Source organism: Leptonychotes weddellii, chromosome 3 (assembly GCF_054177405.1).
Source record: "Leptonychotes weddellii isolate Sample4059 chromosome 3, ASM5417740v2, whole genome shotgun sequence".
In the NCBI taxonomy this organism is placed as follows: domain Eukaryota; kingdom Metazoa; phylum Chordata; class Mammalia; order Carnivora; family Phocidae; genus Leptonychotes; species Leptonychotes weddellii.
This window is the reverse complement of record NC_138371.1, coordinates 120,971,015-120,993,679: the sequence shown is the minus strand read 5'-3', so window position 1 is coordinate 120,993,679 and position 22,665 is coordinate 120,971,015.

The following is a 22,665-nucleotide window of genomic DNA, read 5'->3' as shown; positions in this document are numbered from 1 at the left end:
GGTTAGTTTCAGGTGGAAGGAAGCAAGTGCTGTGGTGCCTTTTCCCATAATCATGCTCTTGACATGAATGTGACGCTCCCATTGTTGGTGTTTTGGAGTGCAAACAGTGTCAGGTTTGTGGCTTGATGCTAGGTCCAGAGCCTACTTGCTATTTCTTTCTTTCTTTTTTTTTTTTTAAAGATTTTATTTATTTATTTATTTGAGAGAGAGAGAGTGAGAGAGCACAAGAGGGGGGAGCGGGAGAGGGAGAAGCAGACTCGCCGCTGAGCAGGGAGCCTGATGCGGGACTCGATCCAGGGACTCCAGGATCATTACCTGAGCCGAAGGCTGTTGCTTAACCAACTGAGCCACCCAGGCGCCCTCTTTTTTTTTTTTTTTTAAAGATTTTATTTCTTTATTTGAGAGAGAGAGAATGAGAGAGAGCAAGCACATGAGAGGGGGGAGGGTCAGAGGGAGAAGCAGACTCCCTGCCGAGCAGGGAGCCCGATGCGGGACTCGATCCAGGGACTCCAGGATCATGCCCTGAGCCGAAGGTAGTCGCTTAACCAACTGAGCCACCCAGGCGCCCTCTACTTGTTATTTCAGATGTGAAAGCAATGGTGAGGGCTTGGGCTCTGGAGTTCCACTTAAGCACAAATTCTAGTGTCACCACTCTAGCTGGCCAGGTCACTTAACCTCTCTGAGGCTCAACTTACTCATGTGAAAATAGGGATAATAATATTTACCTTGTAGAGTTGCTGTGAAGATTAAAATAAGTAATGTATCTTATGCAATTACCATAGTGCCCTGCATATAATTAACACTCAATTATTTTTCAGTTTACTAATTTGTAATTTAAGGGTATAATAAATAAGATTATTATAGCTATATTATTTTATATCTTACTATATGTTATACAAAGTATTATGTATACATATTCTATTATATACACATATGTGAGTGTATATATGAATGTATATGTATGTATATATATGGATAAGATTCAGATTTTAAAAATACTACAGTTGACCCTTGAACAACATGGGTTTGAACAGCATGGGTTCACTTATATGCAGATTTTTTTCGGTAACTACGGTATGGTACTCTAAATGTATTTTCTCTTCCTTACAATTTTCTTAGTAGCATTTTCTTTCACTTACTTTATAGTAAGAATACAGCATATAATACATATAGATACCAAATATGTGTTAATTGACTGTTTATATTATTGGTGAGGCTTCTGGCCAATAGTAGGCTATTAATAGTTCAGTTTTTGGGGAGTCAACAGTTCAAGGTAGATTTTCAACTTCATGGTGGGAGGGGGAGGTTAGTGCCTCTAATTCCTGGATTTTTCAAGGGTCAACTGTACTTTACTTTCTCCAGGCACCTGTGATGGTCTGGACCAGTAGATATTAAAATGTAATGTCCGGCCCAGTGACATCAACATCACCTGTGAACTTGCTAGAAATTCTATTTTTTGATCTCCACCCTGGAAATTTTGGGAAGGGGGCTCAGAAATCTATGTTTCCATGGGTCTTCCTGGTAATCGTTATGCATTGTAAAGTTTGAGAACCAGTGGAACAGAGCATATCACCATTCTAGGTTAATGATTTTCAATCCAAAACATACTTGGTTTATTTGGTATCTTGATTCATGTAGACACTTTTAAGCAAATGTTTAAATGCTGAACTAAAATCAAATGGTAATATTAAAAACATAAACTCTTGGTTCAGTAAATGTGTATTGAGTGCTTACTAGGTGCAAGGCATTGTGCTGTTATGCTTTGATGTACAGTTAGTATCACTGTGTTTGGGTAAAAAACACAGCAATACCACTTTTCTTCTTATTTGAAAAATAGCATGGTAAATCTTTCTTCCTCTCATGTCAAGAGGTTGATTGAAAGTATTTGGGGTTGGCACTGTCAGGTCAGGTTTCCTAAAATTCAAGGAATGGAACAAGAAGCGAATGATGGTGTCAATCCTGTTGGGCATTTATTGGCCAGACGGCAAGGGGACCCAGTGCAGGAGGAGGGGCATGAGTGCCTGTGAGTCTTACCTCCAGCGGCCTCCAGTATGACCTCACCAGTTTGCAGAAGTAGCCCTTCTCTGCAAGAAACCTTTACTCAGTGAAATGTAAAACTTTTATGACCTCCAGGGGAGAATTAGTTTTGTATCCTTGTTTCTAGTGTGATTAAAATTACTAATGTTTTCCTTGTGGCATCAGTCAGATTAAATAATGACTGTATATGTGAGGGGAATATTTAGAATAAAATAAAAAGCATAGAGAATATTATAACACAACCCTATATAGTCATTATTTAGATTTAACACATTTTAATGTTCTGCCATTGTTACCAGCTCAGGCTATAGTAACAGAATACCATAGACCATATGACTTAAACAACAGAAATTTATTTTCTCATAGTTCTGGAGGCTAGAAGTCCCAGCTCAACATGCCCGCTGATTCTGTTCCTGGTGAGGACTCTTTCTGGTTTACAGACTTCTCACTTGGCCTTTTTTCAACGTGTGTGCATGGGGAGAGAGTGTGAGCTCTTTCGTGTCTCTTCTTATATGGACACCAATTCTATTGAATAGGGCCCCACTCTTATGGTTCATTAAATTTTGATTACTTCCTTAGAAGCCCTGTCTCCAAATATAGCCACGCTACGGATTAGGGCTTCAACCTATGAATTCTGGGGAGACACATTTCAATGCATAGCAGCCATCTATCTGATTTTACCTCCTTGAATCCCATTTCCCTTCCTTCCTTGCTAGGCGTTCACTTTTTTGAGGTTAGTATGTGTTCTTCCTTTCTTTAAATTATACATTTACTATACATATGCATGTACATATTTATGTCATGTGATATGCTTCCCACTTGACATAAATGGTACTTGCTTTTTTTTCTATTTTGTTTCTGACATTTATTCATGTTGATACTTACAGATCCAGTTAATTCATTTTAACAGCTGATTGATGCACTTTTGAGTAAATGTATTACAATTTATTTATCCATCCAATAATAATAGACATTAAAAGGATTTCCATTGTTTTCACTATTATAAATGAGGCTGCAAGGATGAGCATCCTTATGTGTGATTCCTTACAGATACATGGTAGAGTTGCTTTAGGATGTATGCCTGGGATTTGAATTCCTGGCTGGTAGAGTATATTCATCACCAGTTTTACTAGATATTGCCAAATTAATGTCTTAGTAAATGTTTACACAAATTTTAACTTCCATCAACAGAGTTTTCATTATTACACATCCCTCATTGCTTTTGTCAGACTTCTTAATTTTTGCTTATCTCAAAGTATAAAATACTATTTTATTATTGCTTTAATTTACATGTCCTTGATTATTGATGCAGTTGGGCATCCTTCATATGTATATTTGTCAGTCACATGGCTCTATTGTGAATGGACTGTTCATGTCTTTGTCTACTTTCTATTGGGTTGGTTGTCTTTTTCTTTTTTTAAAAATATTTTATTTATTCATTTGAGACACAGAGATACAGAGAGAGAGAGAGCATGAGCAGGGAGAGAGGTAGAGGGAGAAGGAGAAGCAGGCTCCCCACTGAGCCAGGAGCCCAATGTGGGGCTCGATCCCAGGACCCTAGGATCATGACCTGAGCCGAAGGCAGATGCTTAACCATCTGAGCCACCCAGGTGCCCCTGTCTTTTTCTTTATGTAAAAGTTATTTATATATTTTTATTACTAATATTTTGTTTGTTTATAGTGATCATAACTATCTTCTAGTCTGTGGCTTCTGAAAAATAATGTTCTAATTCTATAGGTTTGTTTTTAATGTAGTTGAATTTATCAATTTTTTCCCCTTTATGGTTTGGGCTTATTATGTCTTGTTTAAGAGACTATTTCCTACCCAAGTTCATAAAGATATTTTCTTTGACAAGTTTTAATTTCTGATGTCTCCATTCTTTTCCATTTCTCTGTCAGTCTTTTTGCACATTGTTTTAATTATTGTAGCCTTACGGTAGCTTTGGGTATCTGATGGAGGAAATTCCTTTTTTAAATCTTCTCTAAGGAGGTCTTGGCTATTTTTGACTTTTACTCACCTAAATAAAATTCAGGAAAAGCCTGTCAGTTTTCATGACAAGCTGTAATATTCATTGGGATTCCCTTGAATTTTCAGGTTAATCTGGGGAGGACTGACATCTTTATGATGTTGAGAGACCTTCTGGTAAATGAATATGACATACCTTTTCATTTACTTAAGTATTCTGTTATATCCTTCATTAAAATTCTATAATTTCATCCTTTCAGGTAATATACTGCTTTTGTTAGATTTATTCATAGGAATTTGGCAGATTTTAAAAGATTTTTCCATTTATTATGGAATAGATATTTTAATTGGTCATTTTTTTTTAAGATTTTATTTATTTATTTGAAAGAGAGAGAATGAGAGACAGAGAGCATGAGAAGGAGGAAGGTCAGAGGGAGAAGCAGACTCCCTGCCGAGCAGGGAGCCCGATGCGGGACTCGATCCCGGGACTCCAGGATCATGACCTGAGCCGAAGGCAGTCGCTTAACCACTCAGTCGCCTGAGCCACCCAGGCGCCCGGTCATTTGTTTTTTAATAGGTAGTTTTTGTGCATGGGAATGCCTTTGATTTTTTTTTTTTAATTAATTGATCTTGTATTCAGTGACTCTACTGAACCTTCCTAGTTCTAGGTTTCTGAATTCTTTTGGCCTTTCTGTAGACAATAATACGTTCTACAGTTAATGACAATTTTGAACCCCCCTCCACCTTTTTCTTATTTCTATTTCCTGTTTTATGGCATTGGTGAAGACTTCCGGTCACAAGTTGAAGAGTTGTTAATAACAGGCATCTTTATTATTTCCCAACTTTGTAGCAGATGTCTCTACCATTGATTACAAATTAGGAAACTTATTTTTTGTACTTTTTCTAGGTGAAATAAGTTTTTCTCTTCCTACTTTACTAAAACTCTTTATTATGAAAGGATGTTGACTTTTTTCATCATGTAATTTTCTCTATCTATTGAGATTTTTTCTTTGATTTATTAAATTGTTTACATTAATAGATTTTATAGTAATTAAATCATCCATACATTCCTGTTTAAGCTTGCTTGGTGCTAGCATTATATGCCAAAGTTTTACATCTATGATCTATATTCATAAAAGCAATTAAGCCTATAATTTCACTGTCTTACACTGTTTTCACCTAGTTTTGATGTTAAGGTTTTGCTGGCTTCCTAAAAGGAATTGGAGAGGTTTTCCTGCCTTGTAGTCCCTGGAATAGTTTGAATAAGAAAGAGGTTATATGATTATTTAAAGCTCTGGTAAAATATGCCTATAAAGGTATCTGGTTCTGGTGCTTTGCTACTTCTATATGGGACATTTTAAAATTGTTAAATAGTTAGATAGTTAAATTTTTAACTACTCTGATTCACTTTCCTTAATGGATATACGTTTCTTCCAGGTTTCTGCCTCTTGAGTCAGTTTTGGGAAATTGCAGTATTTTTCCAGGAAAACTGTCTATCATGTTTAAGTTTTTAAAACTCAATGACTGATTTGCTAATGGTATTCTCTTATAATTTTATAAACCTTTACAAAATATCTCTATTTTGACTCTCTTTTCATTTCTAATATTGTTTATTCTGCATATACACTCTCCTCTTCCACTCTCTCACCCAAGATTTGTCCATTCAAAGAAAGAGCATTTGATTTTGTTGATATTGTTTTTTCTTCTATTTGATTAATTTCTTCTCTTACATTCTCTTCCTTTTTCTCCTTTTCTCAGTTTACTTGGTAGCTTTTTAAATAATGCCATGAGTTGAATGGATTAATTATTGATTTTCAAACTTTCTTTTCTGAATCTGAATTTAAGTCTATTCATTTGCCTGTAGGTACCACTTTAGTTGCACACTGCACAGGCATTGTTTAATTCTAAATATTTCATAATATCTATTACAATCCATCTTTGACCATTAGATTATTTAGAAGTGTGTTTTTAGATTCAAGATACATGAATTAATTCTTTTTATTGATTTCTCATTTTATTGCATTATGGTTAGAGACTTGTCTACACGATATGTCTTTGTGTTTGTTGAGACATCTTAATTTACTTCAAGGATATTTTTGGAATCATTTCATGTGTACTCAAAAAGAATGTCATTTTGTATGTGATACATGCTTACTAGATCAATCTTGTTTATTCTGTTGTTTGAATCTTCTATATCTTTACTTTTTTTCAATCTCTTTTAGGAATGTTAAAATCTTTCACTATCACAGTGACTTTTCAAATTCTCTTTACTCTTTGATTTATGATTTATGTATTTTGAAGTTGTCTTGCTAAGTAAATATAGCTAAGTGTCTATAGGGATGGGTATAGAAGTATAGCATAACTATTGGCAGATGTCAAATACCACAGATAAAGACCAGAGGAGCCAGAGAAGAAAAGCTATTTCTCAAACTCTAAGCCAAGTGTTGACACAAAAGAAGTGCCAGGTTCTGTCTGCCAACTCATGGGAAACAGACTCATACCAGGGTCTGTGTGCCAGATGAGAAATGAAAGCATAAGAGGAGGGTCCAAGATGAAGTCAGTTGGATGTAATTCACAGCCACTGTTTTTAACTGCTGCCATACCTGCATATTTGTTTGAAAGTGGCTAGAACTGAAAGTTGCTACCTGACGCTGAATCCTGGAAGGAAGGAATTCTTTTTTTTTGACTGAAGCATATCAGAGCGACTTCTAAAATTTAATCAATTCCCACCCACACTTTTATTTTGGAAAAAAATTCCTGACTTTTGTATACTTCTTTTTAAAATCTTGTGCTCCAAGAGGATGAATTATTCCAATTGTCTTACTTAACTGGCTGTTATTGTCTGGAGGAAACTTTAGTGAGTTCAATTTACCTGGTAGCCTTTCCCTCTGAGATTTTGTTTCTAGTAGACTTCACCACAGAGCAGAAATACTCCTATTACAGAGCTCAGTTTATCTGTAGATGAAAATCTTTGCATCTTAAATAAAACACTCAGCTAGTGGGTCATGTTGGGCTCTGTTTCTCTTCATCGGTGCTTCTAAATCCGTTTGCCAAGTCTGAGGTCCTAGACTCACACATCTTGGAGGAACACTAGAGGTAAAGGTGCTTTTCACTGAATGTGAAAAATAGCATTTTTTTCTGAAGGCTATTTTGCTCAATTGCTCCAAAGTAATTTACCTTGGGGAATAGAGAACAAGTCTGAGACATTCAAGACTAAAAGGAAACTAGTTTTTTTTAAAAGTATATATAGTTATAAGCAATCAACAAAAGGGAGCTTATGATGAAAATTATTCTTCAGCCCTGACAGTGACATTCTCTGTGGTGAAAGATGCAGCTCTCTCATAATCATAAGGAAAATGTAAACTCTCTCATCTCATTCCATTATTATATTCAGGTCTCTTAATTTTGGGTGAAGAAAATAAGCAAAGTTTATGGTAAGATTTATTTTAGTAAAACAGACAATTACCCAGATGATTCAAGACTCTGCCCTTCCTCAACTCCATACAAACATTTATCTCCTTTATTTAGTTTATGCAAAAGAAAGGGCTCATTTGGGGGGGGTAGAGAGGGTGTGCCAAATAATCTATAATTACACAGTTTTAAATTTTGGTTTCCTAGTACAAACTCAGTATCTAAGACAGTGTGACATTTTCAGTCTCCAAAAACCTTACAACAAGCTTTACAAATTCTGCAGTTGAGTCTGAGCATTTTCCTCTTTGGTCATTTTCATGCTATTAGACTATACTGCTCCAAATTCTACATGGCACCAGCTCCCTTCCATGAATATCCATTAGTTTTCTAAATTCAAAAATATAGAATCAAAATAGCTAAATTTAAAAGTAGATAATGTGAGAGTTAATTTTTCAGGGGAGGAAAGAACAAGACTCCAATTAGACTGCATTCACTTTAGGACTAATGCTTAATTACACCAGTTCCAGAATAATCTAACCCAACTGTAGCCTCCAGATTTTGATTATAAGTCTCTTTGCTAAATTACTCAGAGCTCATTTTAAATTCAGATCCCTTGTAGGGTAGATACAAAAGGCTGGGAGTGTTAGGCCAACTTGCTGTTAAAATTCCCTTCAAGTGACTTTTTTTTTTTTTTTTTTGGTTATCAGCAACTTTTCTCCTTCACAGCTGAAGGTGGTCTCATTATCCTGCTGATGTTGGTAGAATGTGGACCTGCTTGACTAGTTTGTCTGTATATACTTACTGGGAAAAAGCCATGCTGCTTTCTCTACCCTCTTCTCTTTGGACAGAAGGTAAAAGAGCCCAGAGGCTGCCATACGCTGTCAGTGGACATCTGACTAGAGGTTGCCCAGTTAAAAGGCAGTCCTTGTCCATTATAACCACTAAAAAGAACAAGTTTCCTTTCCCAATAGCCTTTGAAGTTGAAAGCAAATTTATACAAATCAGAGGTTTACAAAATGTTTTCTGGTTTAAAGATACTGTAGATATTCAAAAAATTGTTGAGAAACTATAGTTTGCACGGCACTTCACTCAACAACGTGTGTGATTCCACATTTTACAAATTAGTAGGAGAAATGAACATATATACTAGCAACTATAATTCCAAACAGTATAGAATAAGAATCCTATGAATAATGCAGACGATTAGTGTTTACAAAGTGATGCTTTCTGGCCCGGGAAGGCTTATGCAGAAAATTGCCTTAAGAGATCGGTAGGAATTATCAATGAGCAAACGTACTTCAGTGGTATTAGGACTACTTTAAATGGAATATGAATGTAAGTACAACAAATTGCATAAACAAGACCAAGGAAGTAAGAAAGAATAAGTCACACTCAAAGACAAGGAAATCCAGGGGCATCTGGGTGGCACAGTCAGGTAAGTGACTCTAGATTTTGGCTCAGGTCATGATCTCAGGTTCATGAGATTGAGCCCTGCCTTGGGCTCCATGCTTATCAGAGAGTCTGCTTAAGATTCTCTCTCTCCCTTTGCCCCTCCCACTCGTGCACGTTCTTACTTTCTCAAGTAAATAAATAAATCTTTAAAAAAAAAAAAGACAAGGAAATCCAGTTACACTGGGTAGAAAGGAGTATAAAATGTCATAGAGGGTATAAAGGTGGTAGACTGTATAAATACGGAAGAATGATAGAGAAGATGGAAGATATAGGTAGAGGTCATATTATGAAGAGTTTTGGTGACTGGGCTTTGTAGGCAATGGGAACTGCTGAATTTGGGTAGGGCAATGTTATGGTGACAGTGGTATTTGCAGGACACTTCCATGGTGGAGTTGTAAGGACTAGAGCCAGCAGCCTGCAGGTGAGGAATCCAGCTAGAAAGCTCTAGAACTAGTCTGGGTGTTAGAGTCTTGAACTGGAACTCAGATCACATCTCTACTTACCTCTAGGTAAGGGACAGATCCAGGTTTGCTAGGGCTTAAAACTTACACAATATGGGGGAGCCCTCCTTGAGAAAAAATAAAACAAATTTACAAGTAAAAAGTTGCTGTGATTCTTCCCAGGCCTTAGAAGGGGCCATGTAAATGAGGGGCTCTGTACCCAGCTTTATGATAAATCAACCTCTGGGTGGAAACCACGACAGTTTCTGAGTTAGAATGACCTGTTCCCTCTCATTATTGTTAAATGGATCTGCTTGTCCAGAGGTTTTGTGACAATTGGCTCAAGTAGACAAATGAAACAGTATTGCCCATAAGCAGAAACTGCCTATTTGTAAAAAGCCTGGGTCAAGAGGAAAAAAATAGTTTATTTCATCTTAACAGATCTTAAGTTAATACTTTTAAACACCCATACCAGTTTTAAAGTTTAAGACTGTTTGCACTATTGAAAGCATAAAATAGGGATTGGCCCAACAGAGCCTGCCTGGCACATAATAAGTGCTCAATAAATATTAGGTATTATTTTTATCAGTGGGAAGTTTAAAAATAAAATTAATGAAAATGTGTTTAACAAAGGCAAAGTGTTGGGGCTCCTGGGTAGCTCAGTCAGTTAAGCGTCAGACTCTTGATTTCTGCTCAGGTCATGAGCCCAGTGTCGTGAAATCGAGCTGTGCATCGAGCTCTGTGCTGAGTGTGGAGCCTGCTTAAGATTCTCTCCCTCTCCCTCTGCTCTTCCCCTGCCCCCTCATGTGCACACACACAGGCACTCTCGCTCTCTCTCTCTTTCTCAGAAACAAACAAAAAACCACACACAAGGAGAGTGTTAATTGCTTTTAAACAGATCACTTGCCTGTGGGCATTTTTACTATTGTCACCTATATTTAGATTTGCAAATTGAGTCCCAAAGAAGTTGTTTATTTCCTTGTGGCTTTAGGTTCCGCTGGTTCTCAGATGGCTGCACATTGAATTACCTGGGATACTTTTAAGTCCTACCATTGCCAGGGCCCCAACCTGACCAATTTGATCAAAACCTCTGAGGTGAGCTTGGGCATCAGGATGTCTTATTAGACTCCCTGAGGACTTTACTGGACAGCCAAAGTCAGAGTCAGGGTGTATGGCCTCCCAGTGTCTTGTGGTGACCTGGCAGCTAGGCCTAGAGCAACCTGATTTCAGCCACAGGTGAGATTACCTGAAGAAGTTTTGCGTTTTCTTTTTTCTGTTTTACTAATCTATCAAAGTGAACCATAACTCGTTACTGAAATAGATAAATGTCAAACAGTGAAGAAGATAATCCCAAGAGTGAGTTAAAAAAAAATCCTTCACACTCATTCTTAACTATATTAACTTATTCTAATGCCTAATCTCTTCATAAGTCTATATTAAAATGGTTCTTGTTACCCATTGCTGTTTCTCTTCAATATAAAAGTCCTTCCTGGAGTATTTTGTAAAACCCTGAGAACAATGGCCCTTACATCAATGACCACATACTAAACATTTCCTAGGCATTGGGCCCTGTATTAGCTCTGTAGGTGCATTATCTTCTTATCCTTATGACTCTCCATATGAGGTAGGTACAATTATCATCCCCATTTTAGAGATGGGAAGTGAGTTTCTGTGGTCCTCTACTTGGTATGAGGCACAATTTAAGGACATGTGTCCTAGAAGGGAGGCAGAATAGAATAGTGGCTGAGAGCTCCAACATAGGGGTCTGATAGACCTGGGAAGTTGTTAACCTATATTCTCTGCACCTTGGTTTCCTCACCTGTAAAATAGGATAGAAGCACTCACCTTGTAGATTCGTTGTAATTATGAGGGTAATAACCATTGAAGTGGTAAGTGCTCATGAGGGCAGTTGTTAATAAATCAGACATGTTGCTATGAGAGTGTCCTATTTTTAATATATACTATAAGATTTTAATAAATTAAAACTTTTACTATTTATTATTTCACAAGAAATGCATGTTGACTAAAGAAATTAGGAAATCAAGCAAGCAAAAATTAAAAAAAAATCACCTTTAATCTTACAATGGAGAACTTATTTAGTTTTCGTCTATCCTTTGTATTTTTTCTATGCACACATACACACGCAAATTATTTAGAATGGGATGGTATGCATTATTGTCCTTCAGATGCCTTTTCATTCAGTAATGTTTATATTTTCTGTTTTGCTATAGTCTTGCTGTTATGCTTGCAAATGGGTGCGTATGGTCATAGATGTTTAATACCATTAAAGATAAACAGGCCCTTGCAACAGGGTCATGTATGATTCAAAGACTTGCTGTTTTATGTAAGATTATTTGCTTGTTTTTTGTGGGCGGGGCTTGTTCTCCTTATCTTACACAGAGTGGAGTTAGGGCAACGGGGCAGGAAGAAGTTGCCTGGAGGAGGTCTGGCAGAAGCATTCTCCTGGCACTGTTGTGAAGGACAGAAGTTGAGCATGTTGGGAGACACTAAGGAGGTCTAGGGGGGTGGCTCTGGGGACGTTTGCATGGCAAGGGGGAGCTAATGTCAAGTAGATTCCGAGGGCCAGGACAGAATAGAATCCTAGACTTGTGACAGGGTGAATATACAGATGGACAATTGCTGGACATACATTAAAATAGAACTCTGGCCCACAGCCTTCAGCACCCAGTCCAGGAATGCAACCCCCTTATCTATAGTAAACATCTCAGGAAGCCAGCCTGCTCTGAGTCAGGCTTACAGGAAGCCAGGTGGCCATCTCTTGTAACAATCTGGGAAGCTAAACAATAATTTCTGTAACCATCAGCCCCAAATAACCAGGACTTGGGTAATAACTGACACCTTCCTTCTTTCAGTCCCTACTTCCAACTTAGGACCAGCTGTAGAAAGACAAATGTGCACCCCTAACCAATCACACAGGATGCCCTTCTTCCTGTTGAACCACCTGCACCTGAACCACCTGCTAAAAGCCTCCATTCAGGGCGCCTGGGCGGCTCAGTTGGTTAAGCGACTGCCTTCGGCTCGGGTCATGATCCTGGAGTCCCCGGATCGAGTCCCGCATCGGGCTCCCTGCTCAGCGGGGAGCTGCTTCTCCCTCTGACCCTCACCCCTCTCATTCTCCCTCTCTGTAATTCTCTCTCAAAAATAAATAAAATTAAAAAAAAAAAAGCCTCCATTCAGGTCATACCTGCGGCCTTTCCTTATTCCACTATAAAACTCTCCCACTCCTTTGTCCCCCTTTGAGTCTCTGTCAAAATGCAAATGATGATGGCTGACAACGTTACTGTAGCAAGCTTAGAACAAATAGCCTTTGTTTTTATTTGCTTGGTCTTTATTGCCACACTTGCTTAATGACCAAATGAGGCTGCTCAGGTGTGACCATTGTCAGGTGGGGCCATTTGTCTTGGATGGAATTTTCCTTGATCTCTTTTTGTGAGGTGCAGGCTATTTTCCTGGAAGGCAGGGATCCTATCTTACTCATCTCAGCACTTCTAGTGCCCAGCACTGCCTGACGCATAATAAAGATTATTGAAAAGAGGGGAAGGAAGTCTCATTCACAGGAATTAGGCCCTTTCTTTCCCAATGTGGAACCAGGTAAGCCCAACGTGATTAGTTGGTCTTGTTTTGATATAATGAAATGTCATCCAAAATTTCAGCTTAAATGTAAACCAAACTGGAATTGACCTGGCTGGGGGGGGGGAGGTGAGGTGGGGTGGGGGTGTGCGGGATATGGCAGCCTGAGGGATTTTGTAAAATCTCTAAAGAACTATTTTTAAATCCTTTTGGCAAAACTTCCCCCTTTTTTTGTTTAACACCTTTTCCTAATCTAAGCCCACATGAATTTTGAGGGAAATTTAATTAAAGTTTTTTTCCCCTAGCTAAATGGAAGCAGGTGCTCTTCAGACAGTAAAGAAAACCATGGCTAAGTTAGTTGGGCTTGCTTCTTATCCCTGTTTCCCAGGAAGATAACTGAAATGCGACCTATAGCCAGTTACTTGTCATTGAGGTCAAGTTTCGTGAGGCTTTTTCCACTGGTGAATCTACACCAGGACCTTGACCAGAAGCCCTGAACCTCACTTGCGGTAGTGTTAGCTCCAGGCCCCCTTTTCCACGGCAGACATACCTGTCTAGCATTGGCATTGGGGCTGGAATACTACACTTGGTTTGTGTAGTGCCCTTAACTACTGTGTTCTTCTGGAAGACTCTCCAAATTCAAACACTGAGGTGATTTTTTCACGTAGCTGAAACTTCTCCATGTGTGGGAACAGAGTCTGAAGGTGAGGAACTGGAGCAGGTCATTCTCGGGAATTCCACACAGATCTCAGGGCTGTAATGTTACTCCCTCCTGTACCAAACGCCTTCTTCGAGCTCGTCTCTAGACTAAATGTCCTGCGAGGGCAGGGGCCACGTCTGCCTTTATTTCTGTGTCTCTTGTACTTGACATACAATAGCACGTAATGGGATTTTGTTCATGCCTGATGGGAACTTGGAATTTGGAGTCACTTGACAGAAGGTGCTGAAAAGTAGCAGACACAGCATCGTCCTGGGCGAGGCAAAGACTCTACTGTAAAATATCTACAGCAGCTCTGCTTGCAGAAATAAAGGTCATTTTGGCTACATATTTATTAAGAAATAGATAATTTTTCTATTAGTAGAGCCCTTAGTGAGTCTGGAATTTCTGCCTAATAGTAGCAAGTGAATCTCAGGATAAGTTATCTGATTGCCTCATTCTGAAGAGAAGATTTAAAACCTACCAAGTTACCCCTCACTGGCTTGTGGGTAGGGCATATAGTAGAGTGACAGGGGGAAAGCAATCCTGTATTTCCTGAGGGTCCCAAGAAGAACAAAAACGCTTTTCTTAAATTTTGCTAGCTGATGGAAAGTTCCCTCAGCTTGGTTGTAACTTCTCCTCTGAAGCAGCCCAGTGTAAACAGTTGTGCTACCTCTGAGCCCTCTATTTGTATAATCAAGTCCTCACTACATTTATCACCCACTTTTCCCAATACCTCTCCCAGCAGTGTTGGTGGGCGGGTGGGTGGGGAGGAGAAGATGAGTCTTTTTGCTTTGACTTCTGTGGTGGGCATGAGGGGTTATCTCTCAACATCCTTTTCAGCCTCCTGCTGTGCCTTCCTAGACTGCAGGGGCTGAAAAGCTAAAGACTGCATTTCCCAGGGCCCTTGCAGCCAGGGTTGTGGTGGGATTTAGATGCTCTCTTACTTGGAAGGCAAAAGTCAGGTTGGGAAGACTGGGTGGCAGGTGGGGATAGGTGAAGGCCCCACGGCCTGGCTGCCAGCATCCTGCACGTTGAGAGGCGGGACACAGGGCCCCCCGGACTGCCAGTGCAGAGGGTCCCAGGCCTGGCCGAGTCCTGGGGCCAGCAGCAAGGGTAGGGCTTGTGGAGGTCTCCTTCTCATGGCAGCAGTCCTGTGTTCGTAGACCAGCTTCCCAGTCAGCAGGCAGCAACCTCGGTGGCCTGGTTCTGCTGTGTGGCTTGGGAGCTGTCCCTAGAAGAACCTCTGAATTTGTTTCCTTAGCTCTCCCAATGCTCTGTAAGCTATTTAGTACACTGTAATAAACCTGGTTCTGCTTAACCTTGCCAGATTGAATTCTTTTCTCTGCATTGGGACCCTGACCACTCTGACTCAGGAGTGAAGCGCTAAACCAAGCTTTAGGAGTTAGGCATTATCAAAGGTTGCCCTCCCTGGTTGCTGTTGCCTTGGCTTTAGACAATTATTTGTGAAACCACTGATGTGTTACTTTTGGTTCCTGAATTCCAAGCTATTGTGTATTTGCCCACTATATTCTAGTAAGTGGTGAGCAATTAGAAATCCAAGGTTATAGGTTTTATTATGTTTAATAAAATATCGAATGTGTTACACATTAAATTCTGATATGTTTAGAAAAGTGTCAAGCCTACTAACTCATCCGTCTAGGGCCTGAGCTTAGCACTGCCTTGTCTGTTAATGAGCCTTTGCTCCTGGGTGTCTCAGAAACCTCTGGACGATGTTAATATAAAAGCAATACCAATCGCCGTTATAATAAAACATTATGTTTGTGTCCTTTTTTATGGCTTTTGAAAACATGATCCTTTATGTCGGAGTTAAGGGAAGTTATTGCAGAAAAAGAAAAGATTCCAAGAAGTATGATAAGTTGTTGCAAGTCATGTGGTGAGTTAATAAATAACAGAATCAGGCCAATTCTAGGTCAGAAAAGCTTATATTTGAAACCAAGAAAAGCAACTGCTTGATCTAACAGGTTTCCTCCAGTCACCGGTCAAGAATAGTCTGAGATATCTAATGGAGCTAGTTCCTCCTTTAAAAAAAAAAAAATCTAACTGAAGAAGGTTCATTGGATGCTACAGAAAGTGGCTAGTGCCTTTATTTTTTATTTTTATATTTTTTAAAGATTTTATATATTTATTTGACAGAGAGAGACACAGGGAGAGAGGGAACACAAGCAGGGGGAGTGGGAGAGGGAGAAGCAGGCTTCCCACTGAGCAGGGAGCCTGATGTGGGGCTTGATCCCAGGACCCCGGGATCATGACCTGAGCCGAAGGCAGACGCTTAACGACTGTGCCACCCAGGCGCCCCATAGTGCCTTTAGAGCTCTCAGTGTTGGCACAAAAGCCTGTGGTATTGACAGGATTCGTGGGGTGAAGAGAGAGAGAGAATTCAAGCTGAAGTGATTCCTTGCAACATCTGTTAGTGCTGAGGCGAGCTTGGGTTACAGTTTTATTCCGTAAAACAAGGATGTGAGAAGCAGCCTTAAGGAAAAGACATTAGGATGGGCTGAGGCAGCAGAGGAGTACAGGGTGACCCGTGGAGAAGGAGAGCAGACTACCCTCTGGGCTTAGTACCTCAGTTAACACTTTTTTTGTTGTTGTTCTTGCTATTCATTCCTCTTATTAAAGAGTCCTTCAAAAGAATGCTCTGGCTTTGAAAGAGAATGGGAGTGAAGCCTTCTTTTCTACCAGATATCTCTTGGCCCTCCTGGCTAAGACTTTCCTGGACTTAGTTTTAGCTTTACTGGTCCATGAGGAGGTTTCCTTTTGCTGTGGAAGGATTTACATGTAGCCAAATGTTTCATGACCCTATCTGTAATAGGCTTTAAAGCCTTTTCTGAAAGCGAAATTTATTTAAAGGGAAGGCTGTTTCCTACTAGTTCGAACAGCACTTAAAAGTGTGACTCATGCAGCTGGTCCCAAGAGCTTTGATAGTAGGGACTTGCCACAAAGCAAGCAGAAAGACATTCGCCTTTACCATGTCGCAGATCTGTCTTTGGTGGCCCTGCCACGAACCTAAGCAAGTCTGGTGCCTTCTGCTGTTTAGCTTCCACTGGGAGGACAAGGCAACTAAGTGGTAATTGTAATCGCAGCCTATTGCAGTGTTGCAAACGATTATCCCAGGAGGTAAAGGGGATGGTTGGGAAGAGGGTAAGGTGGAGGCTAAGGCTCCCCATTCCCATTCCTGCACTTGCCTCAGAAACCCCACCTGGTCCACGTATGGCATCTGGGCTGGAAAGGGACTCTGGTGCATATATATTTATATCATGAAGAGTGGATGGGCTTTGCATGCAGGCAGACCTGCATCTGAGTCACTTGCTGAGTTTCTCTTTAGAAGCCTCTCCTACTCAAATCAGTTCTTCCCTAATTCTCTGTTTGTTGTAAGCGTGCAGTTTACGTGTAGTGTTTCTATTTCTGTATCTTAAAACCCCTGTATTAAAAAAAAAAAATGATCCTCATGATAAGCTGGCAAAACAGGCAGCCAGGAGGGTAAATGTCCTTATTTCAGAGGTAGGAATAATGAGGCAACAAACACTAGAATGGAAAGGTAGAGAGAGACTAGAGAACAGGAGTCCTTAATTTGAAGTGCATGGGCTTTTAACTCCCAGAAAATGAAGGCAAAAAAAGTTTGGGTGCGTTTTGATTGAGAGAAGGCCTACAGCTTTTACTGGATTCTCAGAGGGGTCTGGGATCCCCTCAAAACCTTATGAACCACTGTGGTTAAAGACATCGAGTCTAGAGAACTACTTGCAGGCAGTTTCTGGTGTCTGCATTTATGCTGACAGAACAGCAGTGTGTTGCTGGGGTACCACGTCCATCAGAGTCCCCTGGGCTGCTTCAAAAATGCAGATTCCTCAGCCCCAGCCCAGACCTACAGAATCAGAGTTTCAAGAACTGAAGCTGGAGAATCTGGCATTTGAATACATTCTCCAGGTGATTTTTATGGCTCTTAAAGTTTGACACTCCACTGGTACGGTAATAAGGACAGCCTTCAAGGTCAGGGATCACCAAGCATGGCCCCACCACTTACAGCTGTGGGAAACTTCAGTTTCCTGATCTGCAAAATGGGGAGAATAATTATAACTTTCTCATAAAACATTCCTGAACATTAAAACAGGTCATGTCTGTATAGTGTTAAATTAAGGGCTTAATGTAAGTACTCAATAAATGTTACTGAATTGATAATAACGATTATTATGAGTGTTATTATCAGTACTATTATTAGGAAGGTAGGAATAAATTGAAGGCTCTGCTTTCTGTGGGAAATCAACGGATGGGGCCAACTGAGCCTTTACTTTAGTTGCTTAAGTGAGTCATCTGGTTCAACCACGTAACATTTGTCAGTGATCACTTCTAATGAAACAAACAAATCAGTTATATTATAAATAATGGAAGATTTTCTTTTTTCTCTTTCGTTGTCAGTTTTCTACTATAAGTATGTCTGATTTTTTCAAAAAATCTTTATTGTTTCAAAAGAAAGTCTTTTACTATACAGTTCACTGAAATATAATTCATAGTTTATGATCTGTGACATTGTGGTTAATTCTTTAGTTAACTGATCAGGAATTTAACCTCCTCTATTCTGTTGTTCAAAAAAATTAGATTGTACTTAAATTGCTTTGGCTTAAAAGGACCTTCTTCAGAAACTGAAACACTGTCAGTAGGAGGCCTGTTTGAGATGCATGGCATTATTGTTGCTGGAATTAGAGTTTCAAAGGATGTTGCCTGATGTTGGAATTGTTGCCTATCTTCAGAAGGGATTGGAGAATTTGGTTGAGAGTCTTCTTCTGAAAGAGTTTACAAAGTGGCTGAGAAAATCGTACAAAATTCGTTCACACATCCTCATAGGGGCAAGCAATACTTTTCATATGTGTTAGGCTTATTTTTTAAAAAAAAGATAAAAGAAGTTAAAAAAAAAGAACTGGCATATATAACACATCCTTGTTTAGAATAACATATATATTATATAGATATACATAGATATGTATCTATATATATATTATCTATCTACCTAGCATATGTACAAATATTTTCAACTCTAACAGTGATGGACTATGGATTGAAAATCACACAGTTCAAGTCAAGACCAGGAGCCAGACCAAAAGAAAAATAAGAAAGGATTAATAATGCTACTATCCTGAGTTGAACCTGGGCTTAGTACCAGTTGCTAACTCTTTTAATGAGTTGCCAATGAGAGGAAAGAGTGGCAGAATCCTCTGGTGACAGTGACATACTCAGGTAAGAAAACCTTGCAGCAAAGGACAATAAGAACTCAGGGACATGAGCTAACCAGGAGGAACAGTTTGAAATTCAAATTGGAAGCAAATTCACAAGTATCAGAAGGAATATTTTAAGGAAACACCACTGCGAGGGTGGATTAAAAGTTTTTGGTAACCAGTGAGGAAAAATAAAAGATAGTAAAGTGGTAACACAGAAGAATCTGCTGAGAAAAGCCTCCTTTTCTTTTTTCCCTTTTGCCTTCTCTTGGATAACTATTGTCTTCAGGTCACCCTGGAACTCCTTATCAAGTACTGCTCTTGGCTTTAATGCTTGTGGCTGGATGTCACTGTAGCTTGAATTCATTCTCCAGATCCTACCATGGCCATGTGACGTCCTGTGTGGTGTCCGGACACGGTCATGGCCCCACTCCATTCTAGGAACAACTTAGCAGTGTGATTGTGTGGGGAAGAAATACCCAGAGGGTGACAGGGAGGAGTTTAAGTGGCTTGGACCCATGACATGGTGGGTCCATGTGGTCCAGCTATACAATGGAGCCACTGTGTCCTCCAATCATTTCCTCATGCAGAGCCAGAAATTAAAACTACCATGGGATTGCAAATGAGCAGGACCCTGCCCGTGCTGAGCCTGCAATCAGGCCAGGCCAAGATGATCCACGGTCATCTGAGGAGAAAATGGCCTAATGGGAAGCCCACATTATTTGTGTTCTTCTGATCTAATGTCAGTTGCCACCGTGTCCACTGTGCTTTGACCCGAGGGGTCTCCTCTGCTCCATATGCGCCTAGCGTCCTCTAACACTCTCTTCCCAGGCTCTAGCTTGTTAGTTCAGCAGCTACCTCCAGAGTCAGTGCTGTGCTCCATTCTCCTCCTGGGTTCCAGCCCTGTTCTCGTCTCCAGCTCCTAACGTTCAGGAATGGGACTGGAAGATAGCTTCATTGCTCCAATCAGGTAAACCTCTAGAAAAACAAAGCTGCATCTGCCAGCCAGCCTCGCTCTCTTGTGACATCTCACTCTCTGGGTCTTGGACTCTGAGTCTCTCACACACACATGTTTATGGTTTATGTATTCCACGTTTTCTCTGCCTTTGCTCCTTTATTATTCTTACAGTCTTTCTCCTATATTTCTCACATAAAGTTCCTGCTAACTGTAATGATTTCCCTTGAATTAATAATAACTTTTACTATGGTTCCTATCCCCATAATCATCTTTTCTCATTGCCTTAATCCTTTTTTCAACTTTGCTAAAGTTTGTTGACATAACTTTTTACATCTCGAATTTCTCTCTTTCTCCATATATATATATGTATAGATGATGAAATTACAAGGGCGCAAACCTTCTCTTCGGTGTCTATGGACACATTAACCTTTTCTCAACTCTTATTATAAAGTGACATCCCACTGTCTTGTGCACACAGCAGATGAATAGTACCTCTAGGACTGAAGATTGAACTTAGCTGATTGGTACATTTTGTGGTTATCCTGCTAGCTCTTGAATGACTTATAAACTTTATTTTGTTAAAAAATTGAAGACTGTTTCCAGGTACTAATTTACTGTCGGAGCATTTAAAAAAAATTATTATATTTAAATTCAGTTAATTAACATATAGTGTATCATTGGTTTCAGAGGTAGAGTTTAGTTATTCACCCGTTGCATATAACACCCAGTGCTCGTTACTCAAGTGCCCTCTTTAATGCCCATCACCCAGTTACCCCATCCCCCCCTACCGACCTCCCCTCCTACAACCCTCAGTTTGTTTCCTATGACTAAGAGTCTCTTATGGTTTGTCTCCCTCTCTGGTTTCATCTTGTTTTATTTTTTTCCCTCTCTTCCCCTATGATCCTCTGTTTTGTTTCTTAAATTCCAAATTATCAGTGAGGTCATATAATTATTATCTTTCTCTGATTAACTTATTTCGCTTAGCATAATAGCCTCTAGTTCCATCCACGTTGTTGCAAATGGTAAGATTTCTTTCTTTTTTTTGATGGCTGAGTAATATTCCATTGTATATATATATATATATATATACCACATCTTTTTTTTTTTTTTTTATACCACATCTTCTTTATCATTCATCTGTTGATGGACATCTAGGCTCTTTCCATAGTTTGGCTATTGTGGACATTGCTCCTATAAACACTGGGGTGCAGGTGCCCCTTCAGATCACTATGTTTGTATCCTTTGGATATATACCTAATAGTGAAATTGCTGGGTTGTAGGGTAGATCTATTTTCAACTTTTTGAGGAACCTCCATGCTGTTTTCCAGAATGACTGTACCAGCTTGCATTCTCACCAACAGTGTAAGAGGGTTCCTCTTTCTCCACATCCTTACCAACATTTTCTTTTGACAGAATCAGGTCAAAAGTCTCCTTGTGATCTGATGAGGTGGGCTGGCATCAGAGGAGGGAATGGCCAGGCTCTCCCTGCATCAAGCCTCCTGCCTCACACAGCTCTGGTCATCAAACTGGCTTTCAAGCACAGAGACAGGCACATGAGTTTCCCACTGAGGCTGAATAAATCAAATGAGGAAATGCATGGAGGTGTTGGTTTCCAGCACTTAATTTCTCCTGTGGCTGGGCTAACAGGCAAAGCTGGGGACCATTCAAACTTGAGTTTCTGCAGCACAGCAGGGTTGTATGAATAAAAGTAACAGTTAAAAGTTGGCAACTTAATTCAGAGGCAATCAATCTAGCATCTCAAGAGAATGGTTTGGTGAAGTGGATCCAAAAGTGGGAATGAAGTTCATAGGTTAAGATTTTGATCTTCTTCCAGGGTTGCTATTAGTATGCTGTGTGACTGGGTCTGTGACTTGTCCTATTTTCCTAGCTGTATGGAAGACACCACAACGTCAGCTGAGCTGCTCTAAGAATTTACTAGCATATGTGAGGTGATTTATAATCCTCAGATTAATAAAGAGTAGCATGTGATGATCTCACATTGTTGTGCACTAGCCATACCTGACTTAATGTAACCTAGTCTATCAGTTCTTAACAGTTACTAACAAAATACGATTGTATTTATTCTGTGTTTAACTTGTTGACAATATCTATATTGCCTTATGCTATTTTAGCCCATCCATTTTCTTTGAAGCATTTCTCCAACTTAATTATTTACATATGGTTCGTCTGTTAGATTATTTCTATGCTTTCCCCGCCTCTACTCCTTCCCAAGTGTTATTCTCTTTCTTTAAAGGTTTTTTTTCTCTGTCTTTACCATCCTAAAATTTTGTTTTAGTCCTGGTATTTATTGGATCTCTCCTCCAGGGCCTCCCTAGCATTTTATCCATGGCTTCTCAGGATTCCCTCACATGCTTCAGTGATTTTTATACTTCTTAAAACTTTTAAGCCTTTGATTAAATAAATACAGGCTCCAAAACACATAAAAATTCTTTGGGTTAAGAAGAAACCTTTCAGAAATGAATACAATTCTTATAAACATGTTTATGTGCCATGTTAAGTTCAAAATAGTGTGTTTAACATTACAGATTATAGAAATTCTAAGTTTAATCTCTAAAAGGTTGAGTAAATATACACTCAGAAATGCCTACAATTGATATAAACAGTTCCTAGATCTACCTGTCAACTGTCTGTGTTCACATTTGTAAGTTAACAGATGACATGCTTTGACATAATCACTAAATCTTTGTTTATTTCTGGAATGATCATGTGGAAGTCACGTCCAGTTGAACCTTGGAAAAACATACAAATTTTATATAGAAAGAACACATAGAAAATAGGGATTTTTCAACAGTGGATTTGTCTAGAAGTCTTAGGTGTTTTATCCATGTACAACTAGACCACTTTTCATTTCTCATGGCCAGTCT